The sequence below is a fragment of the Paramisgurnus dabryanus genome, chromosome 11 (genome assembly GCF_030506205.2).
Source record: "Paramisgurnus dabryanus chromosome 11, PD_genome_1.1, whole genome shotgun sequence".
Lineage (NCBI taxonomy): Eukaryota > Metazoa > Chordata > Actinopteri > Cypriniformes > Cobitidae > Paramisgurnus > Paramisgurnus dabryanus.
Window position 1 is genome coordinate 31,136,147 of NC_133347.1, and position 22,120 is coordinate 31,158,266.

Genomic DNA, 22,120 nt, shown 5'->3' on the forward strand with positions numbered 1-22,120 from the left:
TCATCTCAGACTGGTTCTTGAACATGACAATGAGTTCACTGTACTCAAATGGGCTCCACAGTCACCAGATCTCAACCCAGTGGAGCATCTTTGGGATGTGGTGGAACGGGAGCTTTGTGCCCTGGATGTGCAGCCAACAAATCTGCAGCAACTGCGTGATGTTATCATCTCAATATGGACCAAAATTCATGAGGAATGTTTCCAGTACCTTGTTGGATCTGTGCCACGAGGGATTAAGGCAGTTCTGAAGGCAAAAGGGCGTCCAACCCAGTACTAGTAAGCTGTACCTAATAAAGTGGCCGGTAAGTGTATATACTGTTATTATTAAACAACTATCTGAAACTGAAAGCAATAAAAATATCCATGTGAAGAATTTGTTGTGGTTTAACTTCTACTAATGGTTTGTGTGTAATTTTGAATAGATGTTTGAAAGTATGCAGCAGTGTTTTTCTTTGGTTGAAATAATATGATGTAAGATTTTGGTATGAAATAGCAAAAGAGAATTCCATATATACTGGACATCTGAACGAATGCATTCATAAGAAAGTTTTCTTTGCTATTTACGAGAAAAATAGCTGTCAAGTATGCTATCCAGATCACAATATAAAAAAATATACTAAAGGTTATTGATTTGGCCTCATTGTAATTTTTGGGAAGTTCTCGTGCCATGTAAGAAAACCAAATACACAAGGCACCAAGAACAAAATTTATGAATGAAACTGTGCTAGTGAATATAACATGCCCTTTTTTACAGGTGAGAAATATCTGTTGTTTAAAAGACAGTACGTCACTGAACGGTTTGGGAGGTCCAAAGGTCATCCACATAACACAAACAATGAAATAAAAGACAGAGAAAGAGATGACAAACATCCACTGGCCATTGTACTTTACCCACAACCTGTGCACATTTGGGAACTCATTCATTTTGAAGACACAAACTATTTGAAAAGCACAGACAGCTAAACAGGAGAGACAGACAGTAAAGAAAAACGTAAATAGAACATTTCTTAACATACATTTTATAGGTGTGGGTTCACCAAAGAAAAAGAACGCACTTAGGCAAGACATAATCAGACACAATAACATTAAGAAAGACATGTTGCCACCAGCAGACCTCACCATTGGTGTGTTGTAATTGTAAGCGAAAGTAAATGCCGTGATAATGAGAAGAGTAATCAAGCATACATTAGAAAATATAAGTGCAATAGAGGGGATATCTGTGAACTGTAGATAGATAACAGAGCGTGTCTGACATGTCACACTGCCCCCATCAGACCATTCATCCTCTGCACATGGAAAACAGGTATAGGGGTCCCCTGGAATAAAAACAGTTGAAAGATATGAATGTTTGGTAACACAGGCAAAATCTGAATCTTGTGATGACCAAACTGTTCATAAAATGTATAAAAAATCTTCCTATACAGTTAAGTATTATAGTCATGTCCTGGATTTATAAAGCTTAAAGGAATAGTCTACCCTTTTGCCATATTAAACTATGTTATTACCTCAACCTAGACGAATTAATACACACCTATCTTTTTTCAATGCGTGCACTGTACAGCGCGTTGTGAATGTGTTAGCATTTAGCCTAGCCCCATTCATTCCTATGGTACCAAAAAAAAGTTTTGTTTTGTGGCACCATACTTACTGGTATAACTCCTCATGTAACAGTCTTTAAATAGGGAAAACATGGAAGTGTTTGGTGGCTTCCCTGTTTGGTACCATAGGAATGAATGTGGCTAGGCTAAATGCTAACACATTCACGATGCGCTGTACAGTGCACGCATTGAAAAAAGATTGATATGTATTAATTCTTCTAAGTTGAGGTAATAACATAGTTTAATATGGCAAAAGGGTAGACTATTCCTTTAAATATCAAGGACTCACTACTTAAGGTACTTACGAGAATAATTCACATAGCTGTTTTGTGGACATTTTTTACACAGAAAGCAGCAATCATGATATCCCACGTGTTCTCTTGAAAATCCCTCCTTGCACTCAACAGAGCAGTTTGAGAAAGGAACCTTTATAGAATAATAAAGGGTGTTAAAAGTTAACCTGTACATATACACATTCATATAAAGGCTGTAAGGATATAAAGACTATCAGAGGTAACTTACAGGAGTATTGTTACGCCAAGGCATGAGTGAGTTGTCAATGGTAAAATTAATTTCTGGATACGTGTCATAAGTGCCCACCATCTCAATCCATGGATGATTTGTTTTAGTGTTCCAGATCACAACAGCGTAACTGACAGCTGGATCACCATTACCATCATATTTTACCTGACGGCCATTCAGTGGAAAATTCAATTTCTTAATTTCTCCTAGAAGCTGTTGTGGTGAAAATAAATTGTCAAAATCTTTAAATAAGAGGCAAACAATTAGGTGAAGTAAAAGTGTAAGTAATGTAATCTCCAGTCTATAGTAACCCATACTTTGAATGTGACCTCTGCATTTAACCCATCCCAATGTGTAATGAACACAAGCACACCCGGAGCAGTGGACAGGCGCCTTGCTCAAGATTGGAACTGGCAACTCTCGTGTTACAAGCCCAACTCTCTAACCAGTAGGCCAAAACTGTCCATATTATAACTTTCATGCATTGGTTAACTGTAATGTTTTTGAACTTTTGTCTCTTTTGCATCACCTCAACCGTTATCCAGATCTCCACATAAATCAATGTCTTATGTTGTATGGCTCTTGGATGGGACACTGAAGACCTAGGTGGTCTATAGTCGGCAATGACAGACATAATCACTCACCTCCTCTACGAAGTGGACTGCTGTTCTTACCGTGGGGAAGACCAAAGGAGATGTACCATTGTTCCCCTTTTTACAATAGGACTTTAAGGGGCGGTTCTAGCCTTTCACCCTGACTGTATATATGGCGGCTTTGGCTGCATATCACAATACTGTAGATCTGTTAGACAACAACAGACTTTGTCATCAGGTTCCACAGAAAAACTAGGAGGCTGAAAACACCTAGGCCTTGTTCTGTTTCCTCCTTGGACATCTTTGTTGTCCTTTCATTTGAGCACAAGTTCTTCTGTTAATGATCATCTTCAATCAAGACAGCCTGCAGGCATTCACTGTAACTAGTGAATAGGCTTGGGTATCGAGTATCGATTGGAACCGGGATGAGCTTTTTGATTTTCCCGGAATCGTTCAAAAGTTTAAATTTCCAGGGTTCCCGCAGGGTCTTAAGAATCCTTTAAAGCATTGAATTTATTAATTTGGAAATAATACCTTAAAAAGACTTTAAAAAGTCTTGAATTTTGATGTCTGGGTCTTAGAAATTGTGCTGTATGAAACTTCTCCATATTGTATTTTTCCTTAAAAGTTTCATTTGTCAAACACAATTTGATTAAATCAGGGATGCAAACACAACGCTTTTCGGCGCCTCCCGCTTTTTATTATTAATGGCATTTTGCATGCGACAGGGTTCCCACACCTTAGTTAACTTCAAATTCAACGACCGTTCAAGGACTTTTCCCCGATCCAATAGCCTCAAATTCAAGGACACATTTCAAGTTAGAGCTAGGTTACATTGTGTTACCTTTAAAGATACATAGTTACAGTTCCCTCTCAAGGGAACTCGCGCTGTGTCACTGTGGTGACACCAAGGATAAGTGTCTGAATGTGTATATCAAATTCAACTAATGGTGAGGCTTAACGACAAAGACAGGGTGACGTGGGAGCCAGGAAGTATATCGCTATCTGAAATATTGCCAAAGGCGCCGTTACAGGGACACAGGAAGTATAGCAAGGGAAACAGAGCCTCTTTCCCTTCGCAACAATTACATACGTAACCCGAGACGTTTTCATTTGTCAAATACAACTATGCAATAAAGCATTTTGGTATGAATCAACATCCGCATACAGAACAGTTTAGCACGTGTGCTCAAAAAGTCTAGAATTTTTATGATATTATCCTACACTACACAGGGAATAATATGGATTTTTTTCCAGAAAACTTCTTGCATAAATAGATTCAAGCACTTTCTTTTTTTTTCTTTTTTTTAATCTGAACAGAATGATTCAAGCACTCTCAATGACCTGTATCTATGTATGTATATTTTCAAAAACTTCCCAGGGCCTTGAATATTTTCCCCCAGATTCACAAACTTTCAAGGATTTCAAGGACCCCTGGGAACCCTGGTGCGAGCACAGTGTGTCTCTTCCTATGAATTTGCTGTATGTTCACGTGCTCTCTGTGAATTGGGTGCGACATGAAGCGAGTTCAGTGTCGCATGTTTCTGAACTTGAGCAGAGTTGTATGCATTAGGTTTTCACAGAGGACCGGGTCCGATTAACATTGTGTGTAAAACCCGAGTCGATCTGAAAACGGCTGTGATCAGAGTCAGTCAGCGCTAATGCTCACGTGCAGTTTCAAGCTGCGTGCCTCCGTTTCTATGGCGATAACAACTGGCTTGCTTTTAAAGTCACGAACACACGCTGCACTTTCTTCCTCCCTCCCTTTTTTTAATATACTATACATGTATATTATTGTATTCAATGGAGTTTGATAAAATGGGTCATCTACACAAGTACTGCTTCATATGTCAGAGCAATAACAGTAAAGTGTTTTGTGATGCTTTGACAAACATTGTCAGCTTTGTAAATATATGGTTGGATTTATTAATATAATGTGAAATTAATATAAATGAATGCAGCCAGATGGAAGGCCCTGGAAACGTTGCAGGAGATGGTCAGGAAGAAGAGAAAGGAGTAAAGCAAGAAGAAGTGCTAGACAGTTCAATTAGAGTTTGTTTTAAAATAAAAAATGAAATTGAATATTCCAAATTAATGTCTGTGTATTTTGATTTTCGAATTTCATTTTATTTGAAATGCCTATAGGGGTTGGCCGGGAAAGACAGGGGTCGGTGACAATGTAAGTATCGGGATTTTTGCCAGGGTGCGAGGGCTTCGATAACCTTTCTCTTTTTTGAACATACATATGTTTGCATCCCTGTTTGATTTAATAACGTAGTATAAATAAAGGATCCAATAATTGAGAACGCAACACATGTAAGTGAAGATCACGTACTACAGCATCACAACCATAGACTGCAACACAACATAGCAACAAGCAAAGGAGAAGCGGGAAAAATCTAAGAAAATCTCAGGAATTCCTTAACATTGTTTGGCAAACTTTCTTGTGTGTTTCTGATGTTTTTATTTTTCACACCTGCTTGGCTTATCATCTTATCATCTACATTGGAAAATAAATGAACACAAGTTCAAGGATATGTTTTTCTCTGCTGGTAGGGACGTAAAATGGGTATTCATTTTTATATAAATGGTCTTAAAAAGACTTGTATGTAACTTGAAGAAACCTGTAGGAACCCTGATTTCAATTCCTAGTTTCGATTAACAGACGTCGACAGGAAAAACATAGAGCTGAACACCAACGAAAAAGCGTCTACCAGAAGTGTTGGCATAACCTAGCGAGTCGAACATGGAAAGCGTGCGTCGGCGGTCTAAAGTGCGACTTCACTTTTCTAAACAGACACGAAACCTCGGCAAAATGCAACATTTGCGGCAAGACTGTTTCGTGCCAGTGTTAATTTTGGCAGTAAATTCTGATTTAGTCTTAGTCTTTTGAATAACACACCATTTAGTTTTAGTCTTATTTTAGTCATCTGAAATCTTTTAGTCTTAGTCTAGTTTTAGTCGACAAAATATCATAAGAGTTTTAGTCTTAGTCCAGTCTTAAGTTTTTTAGTCTGTTATGGAATGGTATTAAGGTTTGAATATGCAGTACAGACAACAGATTTAATGGTTGTTATAGAAAACACGTATTTTATTTTATTCTTAATGTCAAAAAACTGACCTTGGCTTTCAAATTTCAAGATAATATCACATAAAATAAGCATAAGGCCCGCTCTACTTAAAAAATATACATGGTCCCTGAAAAAGATATGCATTCTCCCTAAATGACATGCACACACAGACACACACGCGTGCAGACACAAAGACAGAGACACACACACGCACTTACGCACGCACTTTGTCCAGTCATGTTAAACCACAACATCTACTATACTAGTAACATTACACATTTCATTCACTTTGAGGACACTGAATATTTATACTCAGTATTAATTCAGACAATCCAATACGATCAATACAGTTCAGAGGTGTATTCCTGTAGTTTCAATGTTATTTCAAGTTTAGCGAAAACACGGTGGTTTATCTGATAAAATAACCTTAGCGTGCATGTTTACCTTTGCATGTATTTCTGGATGAGTTGTCTTTACAGGCTGTCGTCTTGTCATATTTGAAGTGTGACCAGATTAGACGCTAGCTCTGACATTTTTGTTGTTAATGAGACATGTCTTCGGACCGGGTGCACCGCAAAATGTTAGCGTGTTGCTAACAAGCGAAGTCAACTGAAATCAGCCAAAGCTGTGTAACTAAGACTGTACAACTAAATATAATGTAAACAACCTGTTGTGAAAACGAACTTTGCCGCGGATTTTTAAAATGGCTCTGCTGCCTGCATAGATCAACCTACCCTCAAAGATTCGCTCTAATTGGATTTCTTCCCAACTTGTCCAACAAAATGAGTAGCTCTGATTGGATCTCTTCTCCATTCGTCCCTCCCTTACATTTTCGTCTTATTTTTATTTGTTGACTAAAGTGTCAGTTATATTTTGTTACAGTCTTCGTCATCATATCTGACTTTTATTTAGTTTTTATTTGTTTTTTTATCCGTGAAAAAGGTTCGTTGACATATATTTTTCTGTGCACGTCGTACATGATGACGCGCTGCACTGACCGTCCTCCGCTGGCTCTTCTTCCGGCTCGGACCCCCAGCCTGGCACCTCAGTGACTGGCTGCAGTCCAATTCCAGTAAGTAAAACAATAAAAATACAATAAATAATATGTCTTGCGCCAACATTGAGGCACCTAACAAATTAGCCAACGTATTTATTCATAGACAATTTACGAACTGAGATTGCGAACCTTGGTGACTCCACAAGTCCGCGATGTGGTGAGCGAACGTGTTTTCTCCACAGCAGGAGATACTATCTGTCTAAAATGTAAAACATTTCTAAACAATAACTGTTTCTGATTTTATACTGTACCTGCTACTAATCTGGACTGGGTTTGTTTCTTATCGTTTCTATTCTGCACCAGGTTAGCCCATCAGTGGGAGCATGGTAACATACCTGCAGCATCATACACTCATGTCTAAATGTGTTTTCAGAAGGTTTTCAAAAATAAAGCTCTCTGGAGGAAAGTGTACCCCTGTAAAAATATATTCATAATTTATAATATTTATATTCAAGTTTGTAGATTTGATATTTATACTGTAGTTGAAAACAGCCCTGTGAGGAATTCATAGTAAAGTTCACAAAAAGTAAAAAGTTCATATTCAAATTGATGGAGAAGGTCAGACTATTTCCTTCAGAAAGACCATTGGTTAGCTAGCTCATTTAAAATATCCTAAACTTTTTTGACCCTGTCTCCTAAAAGAATCGGAATCGACAATAGTTAGGAACCGGAATCGAAACAAGGAATCGAAATCGGAACCGGAATCGTTTAAATTCAAACGATACCCAACCCTACTAGTGATTGCCAGTAGTTTGGACCAGGTCATTGCCACGTGACCTTGAGACAAATTAATACATGCCTATATTTTTCAATGCATGCACCTCTTTGCACAGCGTAAATGTGTTAGCATTTAGCCTACCCCCATTCATGTTCCCCATCTCTGGAAAATTTTTCAGGATTTTTGTTTTGTTTTAACCCCTGGGTAAGGGAGCAAAGAGCAATAGCTAATTTGCATTAAAAGGTACAAACACAAAACAGTGTGTTTTTGCTTCCACCCAAATAGGGACACGTTGCACATGCTATTATAAATGATCTTTGGGGTATTGTGAGCTGAAACTTCACAGAAACATTCTGGGCAATCCTGAGACTTAAATTAGGTCTGATGGCATCAGTACTACTGCACATGAGACCTCCTTAGTAGTGTCTCAAAGGGTTCTACAAGAGCGATACCTTCGTTCCATGTCTTCATGGAAGAAACTGTGGTCTCTTTGTTGGGCTGGATGATCCGTATTTCAAGAGCCCTGAGAGTGAAGCAGACATTCTGTCGAGGCAGGCGCTGAGCCCCGGGCATGGAGACTTCACCCTGAGGTGATGAACCAATTTTTGGTCCAAAAATGATCTAACGGACCTATTTGTGTCTTATTTGCCCTTTATGCCCTATGATGGGGCTGGACACAATGGTACAGACAATGCTGAGGCAATGCCAATACACCTTCTTCCCCAATTGTTCTGCTACTGAGAGTTCTAGAGAACTGATGCCCTGTCTTTTGCAGCCTGAGTTTGGTTTTAGGACCTAGCTTTCCTAATCAACCATGGGAAATTCCTCTAAGGAGGCACCTTCTAATGCGGGCCTGGGGTGCCATATTTCCGGGATTATGGAAATTATTGTGTGTGCAAGTGCATTGCAAGTGTTAATGAATGTTTACAGTTAATTTAATGATAAAAGTTTACTCTTTGTAACCTAAAGGTGTTAAACTAAATGTAAGAAAAGAAAGATTTTTTGCTGAAAAACGTACAATTATCTGTCGATCAAATGCAAATTAAAGTTGTCGATCAAATTGGCTGCATTGCATAAGTCCATTATTCTAAATGTTTGCGGATGGGAGTGGATACAAACATTACAGGAGTGAAATGGACACGTTGCAGAAGCAAGCGCCAATGGTCAGAAATTCAGTGGGAGCTGGATTAGAGACATTGTGTCCCTCCTGCCACAGACAGTGCTGAACTAACCACTTATGGAACAGGCCTCACTACTCATTGTCATCATTACATTGTCACATCTTGTTCACTGCAAAAAATTACTTTCTTACTTAGTTTTTTTGTCTTTTTTCCAGTACAAATATCTAAAAATTCTTTAATCAAGATGCATTTTCTTGATGAGCAAAATTACTTAAGAAAATAAATCTAGTTTTTAGACAAATTAAAAAAATTAAGCGAATTTGTGTTTAAAACTGGCAAAAAATCTGCATATATGGTAAGAATTATTCTTGAATTTTTCTTGAAGTTTTTTTACCCCATTGGTGGATTTTTTTGCTAGTTTGTAAAATATAATATACTACTCATTATTTAATCAAACAAATAATTATATAATGGACATTTGAATGCCTTTACTCACCATGTATGGCTTAACTGTTGTATTTTTGCTGCATTGGTTCATGTTGCAGTGCAGAACTTTATGTAATGCGTGAGCTATGGTGTATATGGCAGCGTAGATGGGAAAAGAGAATGTGGGATCTTCATTTATTATTTCCTCTGCGGTGACCAATGAGCAGTTGTCACAATCTTGATTACATGTCTTTGTGTGGATTTCACTCTCAGTGCCATCATTAGGATAAACCTCAGTTGTTCCTTTGGTTTTCTAAATGAATTCATTAAATCCAGGGAATGACAAAAATCTGTCTGCAATGCCAATGATTGTTCCAATTTTCTCAATTCCTGGCTCTTTTAGAAGCTGCTGATTCATGGACCATGTTTCATCTGCAATCCAAACTTTGTCTCGGATGTTGTTTGATATGGCTGCTTTGATTATATTTTTTGCATATTGTGACACAGTGAAAACCACAATGACATTGATGTAAAGCTTATCAATCTTTTTAAGAGTTAGACTGTAATTTGCACTTTGACTGAGAATCTCCTGATAAGCCAAACAAATGCCAGTATTTCTGATATAATTGTTAAACAGTTGAAGGCCGCCTTCACTGTCTGGATCTCCAAGAAAAGCAACCCAGTTCCATCCAAACCACTGGATGATGTGAATAATCATCTGTATTAAGTCTTTGATGCTAGGGATTGTTCTTATAAATGATGGATACTGAAGTTTATCACTTAATGTATAGCTGGTAGCGCCATAATTAACCTTTGAAAAAGAATAATAAAAAAAAAATGCTTGACATGTTACATTTATTATACACACTCAACGTTTATTTTCATCTACATAGTACTTATACATGTCTCTGTGTTAAAGTGATGAAGTCTGGCAGCACTGGATAAAGGTTATAAAGTATGTGTTTGTTATTAAACATGAATAATTTACCAGTGGTATAAGGTCCATTGTGATCAGTGGTGCAATAGTAATTGTTCCCATGTTTCCATAAGGTCCTGTTAAAGCAATGATTTTAGTCTGATGGCTGTTGAATTTTTCTTTAGGATTTATGAATCCATTATGTGAGATAAAACTGAAGACTGAAGGGAAATTCTTAGTGTCAGAACAATGATCAAAAACTTCATAACCCAGAGAGACATTGGGCAGCAGTGTGGTTGAGTTATTAATCTCCTCAACAGCAAACCTCATTACTTGAAACATCTTATAGCCTGAGTCTGAGAATGTTTGCCTTAGATAATTGATAGAAGAAAATTGCAGTAAGGTTTTGTCTCAGAAACAATAGTTTTAAATAAATGAAATTCTGAGGAAATGTGACTTAAGTTCACAAAACTACATAGTAATAGACGAACGGTATGATAAGCATCCAGATAATAATAAATTAACCTGATAAATAAAATAAATATTCTTGCTTACCTGGAACTTTCAATGGCCTCCGGGGAGAACAGGGGTCCTGCATGTTCAGCTTCATGTATTGGAAAAAGTCCTCCCAATAAGTAATCTCCATCTAAACTGAACTCAGATGATGAACAAGAAACTTTGAAAAAGATAGAAGTCGTAAAGGCCACAAGGAAAGTGTAAATGTGACTCAGAAACATGATTTAAAATGTATTGTTTCTCATGAAACAGGAATGTGAAGGGGTTTTTATGTAATAATTCAATTTGCTTAAACCACTTTGTTTATTTTACAGCTCTGGGCATCAAACTCAATGTTTTTATTATTATAAATATTCATTTTCATAGACCATATTTCATCTACAATACAAACTTTGTCTCAGATGTTGCCGGCTTTTTAATGTTTTTTGCATATTGTCACACACTGAAAACCACAAGGACACTGATGTTTTGCCTATCAATCTTTTAAAAAGTTAGAATGTAGTTTATAGTGTAAAAAAAACCAACAGGATGGGGCGATATATATATATATATATATATATATATATATATATATATATATATATATTTTTTTTTTTATAAATTATGCGACTTTTATTTTATTTGCGGTTTTGACATCATATTTCCTGAAACAAAATCTGCATATTTGTAACATGTTTAGAAAAGAAACCATTTAGATTAGTGATGGAAATTTTCGTTCATTTAGGTGACTCGTTCATTTTCAGTTCGTTCACCAAAATGATTCGTTCAGACTCGTTCACTGATTCGTTCAGTGACCATTTCTTAATTTTACAAAAATACGCCAATAGGTGGCGAAGATGTGTGTCATTATGTGTTATAAGACAATGAATGACTTTTTGCAAAAACTCATTAGTTTTTAATAAAGCTCAAATTGTGAAATACTAAGCATAATTTTATCAAGTTACCGAATATATTAAGACACACGTACATTCATAGTACATCTAATCTGGATTTGTTGTAAATAAAGACTCCCGTGCATGCCTCCTCTGGTTCAGTCAGTCATCAGATCCTCGTTCACGAATCATATAATTTCGGTCATGTCGTTCAAGACTTCGTTCAGACGCAGATGACTGATTTAAGTTCGGTGAAAGGGTGGATTAAACTATACATATAAAACTATATTAAACAGAAATACCAATTTTTTCAACAGTAATTACCTTGCTTATCATTTGTATTAAGGTAAATAGTCGGCCTAAACATGGTTACTATAACTTTATTAAAATAAAACCACATGATTCTTTCACAAGATTGTTTACGTTGCACTCGCTATCTATAAGATCTCTCTCATTCATTAGGTTGTAACCTGTACCAGTCATTCAGTTTGTTTAAGAACGCGATCTCTCTATCTCTCTCTCGTTCGTTCAGACTCAAAACAGCGGCTCGGTCAGTGAAGGGCGTATTCATTCAGTACGTTGAGCCAATCATATGCTCGGCCACAGCTTATACTCGATTGCCATTGGCTCGTAGTTTTGTCACTCTTTGAAGGCGGAAAGAAAGCCGCGCATCATTTGTCCGTGCTCCTCAAGAAGGGAGGGACATTTCAGTGAACGAGAAATATGAGTCAATGGATGGCGTGAACGAGAACGATTCGTTCACATAAAAGATTCGTTCAAAAAGAACGATTCGTTCACGAACGTAACATCACTAATTTAGATCTTTATCAAAAAGCTGTAACATGTCTCTACAATCAACATAAGGCAAAGTAATCAATACATGTAACATCTTCTCTAGAACAGACAAATGTCAAAATAATAAAAAAGGGTAACAACATGTCTGTAATGAGAAAGATTTGGAGTGGATTCCAAACACAGAAGTTGATTAAAACACAAGGCTGTTATGGTATATTGTAACAGAGCAGCAGGTAGCAGATGTTATTAGTTTTTTCCTTTGCTAAAACCTCATGACGGGCTGCGAGAAAGCACAAGTATTCTAAATAAAAGGGGAAGAATTGCACATCTAGGTAACGGTGTCCCTAGAGCAGATCTTCAGCAGGATACGTGAGCACAAAAGGTATGACGTGACGAGTGACGCACCATGTGAGATCAGTCTGTTGCTTCCAGACATGCTGTAGTTTGTTTGGAGAGAAGTAATGAGATCGGTAATTGCGTAAAAGTTTCCTTCAAGCCTACTCCAATCTAAAGATTCATTTCATACGGACACATCGTCGTTCCCGCTGCATTCACAACTCAGCCTGCGATTTGCTCAAAAAAACTGTGAGACTGCTGCTGTGGAAAGGACAGCCATTTTTTCCAGCATTATTTATCTGGCCTACTTATTTAAGACTATGTCTATTCAAAGGTCATTTCAGAGACTTTAAAGAACTATCTTGGGGTATTTAAAACCTCTAAATTCTTTCATACATCCACATCCAATATATATGTGCTTGTATTGCATTGAGTGTGTCTTTGTTCATGCACATTCCTTGTAAATGATAAATACTTTAATTCCTTTCATGCATCTTCATCCAATATCACTGTGCTAACATTGTAATGAACTGGGTTTGAACCGACTTGAGATATGCACGTTCATGTGAAAAGCTGAGTGGTTATAATTCTTTCATGTATTTACATCCAATATAACCATGTTTACCTTCTTTTTATTTTTTTTGAGCGGTGAAAGGCCTAAAAACCTGGTCTTACAAATTACCCAAACACTCACACAGTTCAGTAGTCTCTTCCCAAGGCCTCAGGTGCACTTTGCCTCTGCACCACTAGGTGGCTCTATTCCGTTCCACTCAGACCCTAGGCAACTTTGCTCATCTTCTGATGTTTCACCATCATCTCCAGTACTACAGCATGGACTGCCTGGTTACCTTCCCACACCTGGGAGAGAAATACCTCAGCTTGCAGCTCAAGTTCAGGGAAATTGGGATTATGTGTTGAATTGTTTGAAACATCAGAATAAAGCTACACTGTCTTACCCATGAAGTCACAAAAAACATGTCTTTACACGATACTTAGCTCACCACTCTGAGAGCAAGTCTAATCATCAGCACCTTCTTAACACCATAATGCGATATAAACAGGATGAAGAGGAACACACAGATCAGCTGATTAAAGCCATAAAGGTGATGGTGACAGGAGAGCTACAGAAAAGTGAAAGTACCATGCTTTCAGAAATTTTATTTATGGTGGAACAGGCTCAGCTAGAGTTGCAGAGAAATTTTTTGAACGACCCTGGAGAACTCACAGAAGGAGTATCAACAGCTAACTAAAGAGATTCCTCATTGTAGCACTCAAATGCAGGAGCTGGACAACCACTTCAAAGAGCTACAAATATAAGTGAATGAATATTTCCCCCTCCTAAGGAAACTATGACAAACCAACAAAGTAAAGCAGCCCAACCATCTTCTCAAACTCTTCCATATTCTTCATCTTCAGTGACTGCACCCATAGTGCATCAAACCCCCATCGTTAAGAACCTTCATTTAAGGTTAACTTTTCCAACGCTTGGAAGACCATCAGATGACTCTGATCCCTTGTTATATTTAGCACACTGTCAGGATTTCTTGGTCTTGCACCCCTTGGATAATGCAGATATTTTGGCTACTTTCCTCACGGTTCTGTATGGCACTGCACGGGATTGGTGAGAGATTGCTCGATTACAAGCTGGAATGAATTTGAAGCTGCATTTCTTTCCGCATTTCTCTCGGAAGACTATGAAGACGAATTAGAAGAACGGGTCAGAACTAAAACACAAGGATAAAGGAAATCAATCAGGAATTTACCTTTTTCCTTATAGAGCTTTGTGTAAACGATGGAAACCTGCCCTTACAGAAAGTGAGTAAGTGAAAATGTTACTTACGAATACCAAACCTTACCTCGCAAGTTAACTACACAGTAGGGTAAACACTCTGGATGAATTGGTGAAATTAGGCTTACAACTTGAAAAGGATCATGCACATCAATTGCACTACAAGAGTCGGATAACACTCCAATACACAAAGACCTACCTCTAATAGGCCAATCGATATACTGCCAATTTAGTGTTGGAGATGCAAAGTAGAACACCCACCTGGAAACTGTCCATTATATTCTACTCTTTAGTTTACACATCCCTCAATCGACCTCAGACTACTGGGAATAAACGCTCTACCTCTGCTCAATCTCAGAAGTCAGGTGTTCCACATTCAATTAATGCCATTTCTGTTTCAATTCATACAGAGACATCAACTACATCTGAAACATTCACCACCACTGCCACAAATGAAAGTGTTCCTATACCAAAATAGTTAGTTGTTCCCATTTGTATCAGAGCCTGGTAAGGAAAGGCTATCATCGATACAGGATCAAGTTATACTCTTCTTCATGAATACTTATGGAAGGAGCTTCATCCTCATGACAAACTTCAACCCTGGACACTTGGCACACTCTACTTATGCTAATGGTGATGCTGAAGTACCCCTAGGTTGGCTAAATACCCAAGTCACACTGCACAACAAAGTTTTTCACTTGCGTGTTGCTGTTCTAACATCCAAAGCCCTAGCATACTCTGTAGTTTTGAGATTGGACTTCAGTTTCACCAATGGGTTTCAGATCAATGTAGCTGACCAGAAGTATGCATTTCAGTCAAATTCTAATGAAGAATATTCTGGTTGTTCCAAAGGAAAAATTTCACCAGACAAAAAGGGAAAAAAACTACACAAAAGGTCCAACCAAACACTTTCACTACTGAGCATTATCCCACCAACATACCTGCCAACAGTATCTCCTGAGATCATGGATGATACAACTTTAGTTTCAGCTGCAGTTTCAAAGGCACACTTGCCACCAGAAGGAAAATAACAGTTATTGCATTTCTAACATCAAAAGTTTGTACTCACCAGGACTACCGTTCTTCAGCATCACATATACACTACTCATCCTGGACCCATAAAACAATCGGGTAACAGCTAAAAAGCAAGCAGTTATTAGAGAACAATTAAAGGTAATGTTGGAAAGGGGCATTGTTGAACCATCACATTCTGGATGGGCATCACCGGTTGTGTTGGTCCCCAAGAAAGATGGAACCTTATGATTCTTAGCGCAAAGTTAATGCTATCTCCGAAAGGGATGCTTATCCATTACCAAATATCACTGAAATCCTAGAGTCTCTTTCAGGTGCAGCAATGTTTTCTACCATTGATCTGAATAACGGTTACTGGCAGGTAACAGTGGAACAAGAGAGCAAGACTGCCTTCACCACTGCCTCAGGTTTATATGAATTTAATGTCATGCCTTTTGTATTGAAAAATGCTCCCGCAACGTTCCAGAGGTTAATGGAAACTGTTCTGGGAGAGCTGCGAGGGAAGATGTGCTTTGTGTATACTGATGACATAATCATATATTCACCCTCTCTGACTCAGCACTTTAATGACATACAAACTTTTCTTACCCATTTGCAATCTACTGGTCTAACCATCAACCTCAAAAAGAGTAAATTCTGTCTCCAGAAATTAACCTTTTTTGGACATGTAGTCAGTCTGCAAGGTGTCTCTTCTGATCCAAGCAAAGTAAAAGTTATAAGATCCTATTCGGTGCCTAAGAACCTAAAGAAGCTTTAGAAAGATGGCAACATTATTTGGAGCCGAAAATGTTCACTATTGTGACAGACCATTCAGCATTGCAGTGGGTGATGAATTCCACTAGGACAACTAGCCGGTTGATCCGATGGGCTCTACGCATACAAAAGTTCAACTTTGTTCTTGAGTTCCATTATCCCCGATACATGCCAAGCTAGGTTGTTGTATAATCTCTGCTCAGAAGGATGATCTGGAATTGCCCATTCCTCTTGATGTTCTCTGGCAAGAGATCCAGAGAATACTGAGATTTTTCAAAAAAATGGCAGAAATCGACTATGCTTTGAAATGCAATTTTAAAGTACTATAAGACAAACTGTATTATGTCACTCACCTGAACATCAACCAAACCCAGGGCCGCCATTGCCCCATGGCCCAGGCCTGCAACAGCTCCATGACCGCCATGTCATCAAGCATTGTCAAAGGACATTTCAATCCGAAGGATGCTTTGAAGACAGCCTCTGTTTCATGCCCTTCATTCGGCCACTTTTGAAGGATACATAAACTGTATCCTTCGTGCCCTCAAATCACCCACAATCTTTTGCACAATGTTAGAGCCATTCCTCTTTTCTTCCCATTTCTATTTTCATTGCATGTTTTGATTAAAAGGATTTATTTAATATTTTGCATTTAATTAAATCTATGTTTGATTATTATTTGTGTATTATTTGGGATTGTACGAGTACTAATTTTGAATGTTTTGAATTGAGACTTTTATTATCTCATCACGATTTGTATTTTTGTATTTATAACATGTATTTAGATAGGGCAGGTAAAGAATGGGGGAGGAGTTCAGTAAGGGGAAGCGGATACAATTTTCTGATCGTGTTTCCCGGCAGGGAAGTGGCTGTATGTTTTCTTTTTTGTTTTCTCAGCGAAAACACGGACGCTGATCATGAGAAAGACCCGACCAGCTGTCGATTGGAGTCATTTTGTGCCGCAGCACTGGGCTTTGGTGGATTCAGCGAAGGATGGAAATCGTCTAGGACGCTGTTTTGAACATTTTGCTGGGCCGTGAGTAGCCATTAGGCAGGTTTATTATGATTTATGCTGGCGGTGCATCTGCGTGGGAAGTTATCTGGTTTTGACGATCTGATTTGACATAATGTGAAAGCTATTTGTAAACTTTGGAGTGTTGAAATTAAGATCGCTGTTGCATGTGCACATGTGAATTTTGAGATGAAGTTGATAATGGCAGATGGTTCAAGGTTGTTTATATGTGGACCGAAGATTTAAGCCAGTGTTTTGGATGCAAGTTGTTGCAAGTGGCTGATGCAGGTACGCAAGCTTGATTCTGATTCTTATTCAAATTTTATTTAACAGAAATTAAATTGTTGCAATGGCTGTGGGTTAAAGAAAGAGCAGCTGCCTCCAGAGATGATCTGCACAATCAATCAGTTTAGAGACATCCCTCCTGCTAGCACATTACATGAAGATGCAGGACCACCACCTGTGTTTTTTTTATTCTGCTTTTTAAGTTGCTGTTACAAACAGACAAAATAGCATTTAACTGTTTTTCAAAGAGACCTAAAGTACTTTAGTAGCATCAAAGTTTAATTACAATCATTAATTTCATTCTTTGATAAGCATAGTAAAGATATCAAGATTATATTATGTACAAAAGTAGCTTTAACTGGGTTTACAAATTTAACATCAAAAAAAGTTCACAGCCTTCAATCAATAGCTTGCGCACTGCCGGGGTTAAAAATATGTGTGTTCTTGGCCATTGTAACAACCGGCCATTCACAGCGTGGCTGATCAGTGTTTCTACTATCGATATGTATTGCCTTTTCTTGCAGTGCACGAACGCGCAATGATCTCAGATAATTCAATCCTGCCATACTAATCATCAACAACAGTGGTGTTCAAAGAACCAAATAAGCGAGATCATAATTAGCCAGATCTAAACATCTCGGATGTGTCATTTGATCTCGGATGTAATAAGCGTCGTACGAAGAACGGGCCCCAGGTTAAAATATCCTCAAGACATTTCAACAAAGGTGCCACAGAGTGTGCATCATTTCGTTTCAAAGGCAGATAAAGTTGCAAGTAATCTGCACAACAGTGAAACGAGATGCTGTGTTTCCTAAAAATGGTAATATACATAAAGAAAAGAAAATAGGTCCAAGAATGGAACCCTGAGAGACTCCACATACAAAAGACGCAGTAGAGGACACAAATTCTCTGAGATGTAACAAGAAAGTTCTTTCACCCAGATAAGATCTAAGCCATTGTAAAGTGGAATCCTTAATACCAACACAATGATCAAGGCAAGAGATCAGTATATTGTGATCAATGGTGTCAAATGTAGCAGTGAGAACTAACAGCATAAGAACAGCATAGTTGCATGTGTCAGTGGCCAATAATAAATCATTATAAACTTTTAACAGGGCCGTTTCTGTGCTGTGATTTAAAACCAGATTGATAAATTTCTTAATAACTTTTTCAATATTTTGGAAAGAAACAGGAGTTTTAAAATGGGTCTAAAATTAGCAAGAACCAATGAATCCAGGTTAGGTTTTTTAATCAGTGGTTCCACTATTGCATGTTTAAAATGTAGGGGTACAACTCCATGAGTGAGACTACTATTTAGAATCATTAGTATTTTAGGCAAGGGTTTCAAAAACCTTTTTAAGGATATCTGGAGAAATAATACCTGTGGGGCAAACAGATGGATTAATTTAGTCAAATATAGGGTGGTTTCCCGGACAGTGATTAGACTAGTCCTAGACTAAAATAAATGTAAGAGCTGTCCTATCTGAAAACAACTTGCACTGACATATCTTAAAATACATTAGTGCCCTTTATTTTGCCTGAAAATGCACAAAAGTAATGTTTTTGATAAGGCATGTTTGTTAAAACTAGTTGTATTTCCTAATTAAACTAAGGCCTAGTCCTGGCTTAACCCTCTGGGGTCCGACCATTTTGGGACACTGGCAGAGGAACTGACATGCTCTTACATTTGGTCTTTTTTCAGTTCCTTTAAACACAATAATGGCTAATATCACATAACACTGTATTCAGCACAAACTGTGCTAAAATAATATGCAAGTAACATGTTTATATTTTTAAGTACATTTTAAGTAAAATAAAAGTTGCGGAAATAAGGCCAAGGAACACATACAAAAAAATTTCACCAACAAAAAAGTATTGGATCCTGTAGAGTTGGGAATTTGCTACAAAAAGATTTAAAAAACATTTTACCCACTCATTCACATGAAACAATATATTGCTTTAACTTTGGTAAGACAATTTTTGTTGTTTAAAGGCAACATGCAAAGGAGGGTCAATGGTCATGAATATTGATGTGATTCACACCTGGAGATAAAGACCCAACCCCCTAATGCAGGGGTGGGCATCGAGGGCCACAGTCCTGCAGAGTTTAGCTTCAACCTTAATCGAACACACCTGAATGTCATTTACAAACAGTCCTGAAGACTTCAATTAGATGTTTCAGCTGTGTTTGATTAAGGTTGGAGCTAAACTCTGCAGAGCTGTGGCCCTCAGGACCAGGAGTTGCCCACCCCTGCCCTAATGCCTCAATGAGTTGTGTCAGAATGAATTTGAGGATACTTAAAGAGAAAATATTTAGCTTGTAGTTTAATAACAAAATAGTGTACAATAAAATCTAAATAATAAGTTTCAAATGTAAATTATCCTACGTATATTTAGCAGACACATGTTTGTCCGTTTGTAAGATACAAGTGAACGTCACATGACTGGCAAGTCCAAAAAGTATGAATATGTCTTTTAACATCATGGTTTTGTACTGATGAGAGTGATGCAGACCTGTAAGAAAGTTATATATATAATTCTATATAATTCTATATATTCTATTCAGCTGTTAGTATATAAAGTCCACAGAAATACCACATAAGCTTACATACATAACAGGTGGGTAAATATCACTGATAGCACTAAATACAGATAAACTGTACATAAACTACATTCAGAACATTTCAGATTTACATCTGTAGTGCTTAGTTATAAAGCTGTTTTCAGATTACTCTTTTCAGATGCCCATTGGCTGATTGTTTATAGCTTCTGTTTTTAAAAAATATTTTAATGCGTGTGTTTCTGTAAATGTGTATAAACTAAAAACACATTGCATATGGCATCGTCCATGTGCACGAGTACTCGCGTCTCCTCAGGCGTAAACAACCCGGCACATGTAAAAAAAAGAAATGGCGTCACGTGTAAAGCGCAATGTATGGAATCATATTACAGCACACACTTAAAGAGCACCTATTATGGGATACACGTTTTTAAACATCCTTTTGTGTGTAAGTGTGCATTAGTACATGCTAACGATATTCAAAAAGTACATACCTCAAAGAAAACGATGACGCGAGTTATCGTCTCTAACGTTCGAGGACTACAAAAAACACTCGGATTGTAGGCAACAGTTTACTTCCTGGGATTAGTGACGTAGATAAGACCAACATTATCATAGTTCAGCCCTCTCTGCTTTGCTTGGGTACACCCTCAAAGACGAGGGTGGGGAGCGCAGAGTCAGAAGAGAGCTAAAATGGCGGAGGTTGTGAGTCCCTGCTTTGACTCTGTTTGCAAACTCTTGTTTCATTGTTTAAGCGATTAAATCTCTCGAGTAGACGCTGTCTCTTTAGATGCGAGGGAAAATAGCACTTTATGGACTTCCACAGAGGACATCATGTTTAATACGGTTACGGAAAAATCCAGTCAGAAGTTGTTCACGGAGTTTTCACAATAACTGCTTCTCATGAACCGAAGCTGGATTTGCGCGACGTCTCCTCTTGAAAGTTGGATTACTGTGCACTTCTGGATCACAGGCTGTAAGTATTCACGTTTATTATTTGCCTTTTACTGTATGTTACGTAACCGGAGATTAACATAATGTGCGTGTAGAGCTAAGCTTGCAAGCTAATTGTTTTGTGTTGTAATACTGTATTTCATAAACAACGTACCATATTTACACACGTGTATGTTGAATTATGCAGACTATCGTTTTTTTTATCGATGTTGGTTTAGACATGTTTACAAACTTGCTAAGTTGCTAAGCTAAATACAAATACAAATGCCAGCTAAACTGTTACCAGTAAAATTTGTTCTCATGATCAAACTCAAGAAACTCTAAGTACAGATGATTTGTTTAAAGTTATATGTATTTTACTGTTGTATTTACTTGAAGCTTTCTTAGATTTTGAAACGAAGTAAACACGTAATGTGTGTTGCTAATGTTGGGCCATGTAATATGTAATACATTAACGTTTTAATGAATAGTCTAACGATTTATAGTCATGGTACTCTATTGTTATAATATGTCTTTTTGACTGAATACATGTTTGTTTTATTTGTCTATATCTTAGATTCGCAGCTGGACACATCCGTCTACACTGTATGCAAACATGCAACATCATAACACACAGTACAAGGAGTCAGACTGGCATATGAGGAGCAACACATATGATGTATTTAGCTAGTGAAACCACTACCAGTCTTAAAGGCGGAGTCCATGATGTTTGAAAGCCAATGTTGATATTTGAAATCACCTAAGCAAACACGCCCCTACCCCAATAGAATCTGGACCTTCTGTTGATAGACCCGCCCCACACATACGCAACTCGGCATTTGATTTGATTTGATTGGCTATAAGTGTGTTTTGGTAGTCGGCCCGTCTCCTTTTCCAACGCGTTTTTCAAACATCGTGGACTCCGCCTTTAAGCCCTATTCGCACGGGATTAGTATTACCTGGTGACCTCTAGTGATTTGTAATAATTACAGAGGTTGTCTGTGATCTTAATCCCGTGCGAATCGGCCATGTCTGTAATTTGTAAAGTAAAAATTCCTACGCAAATGACCTACCATATTTCGCCGAACACTGAGGTCCTCTGATAATATTAGTCCCGTGCGAATAGGCATCTCTGTAATTTGGCCAGCATTTGTTACCAGTGAGCCTTTTTTATTTATTTATTTTCTCAGTTTCTGCGCCTCTCGCACTGCAGCTGTG

General features: G+C 37.8%; 1 pseudogene; it reads right to left on the minus strand.

Moving 5' to 3' along the window:
* Window positions 1–384: 384 nt before the first annotated feature.
* Window positions 385–10,759, minus strand: LOC135730137 (taste receptor type 1 member 1-like; annotated as a pseudogene).
* Window positions 10,760–22,120: the final 11,361 nt, after the last annotated feature.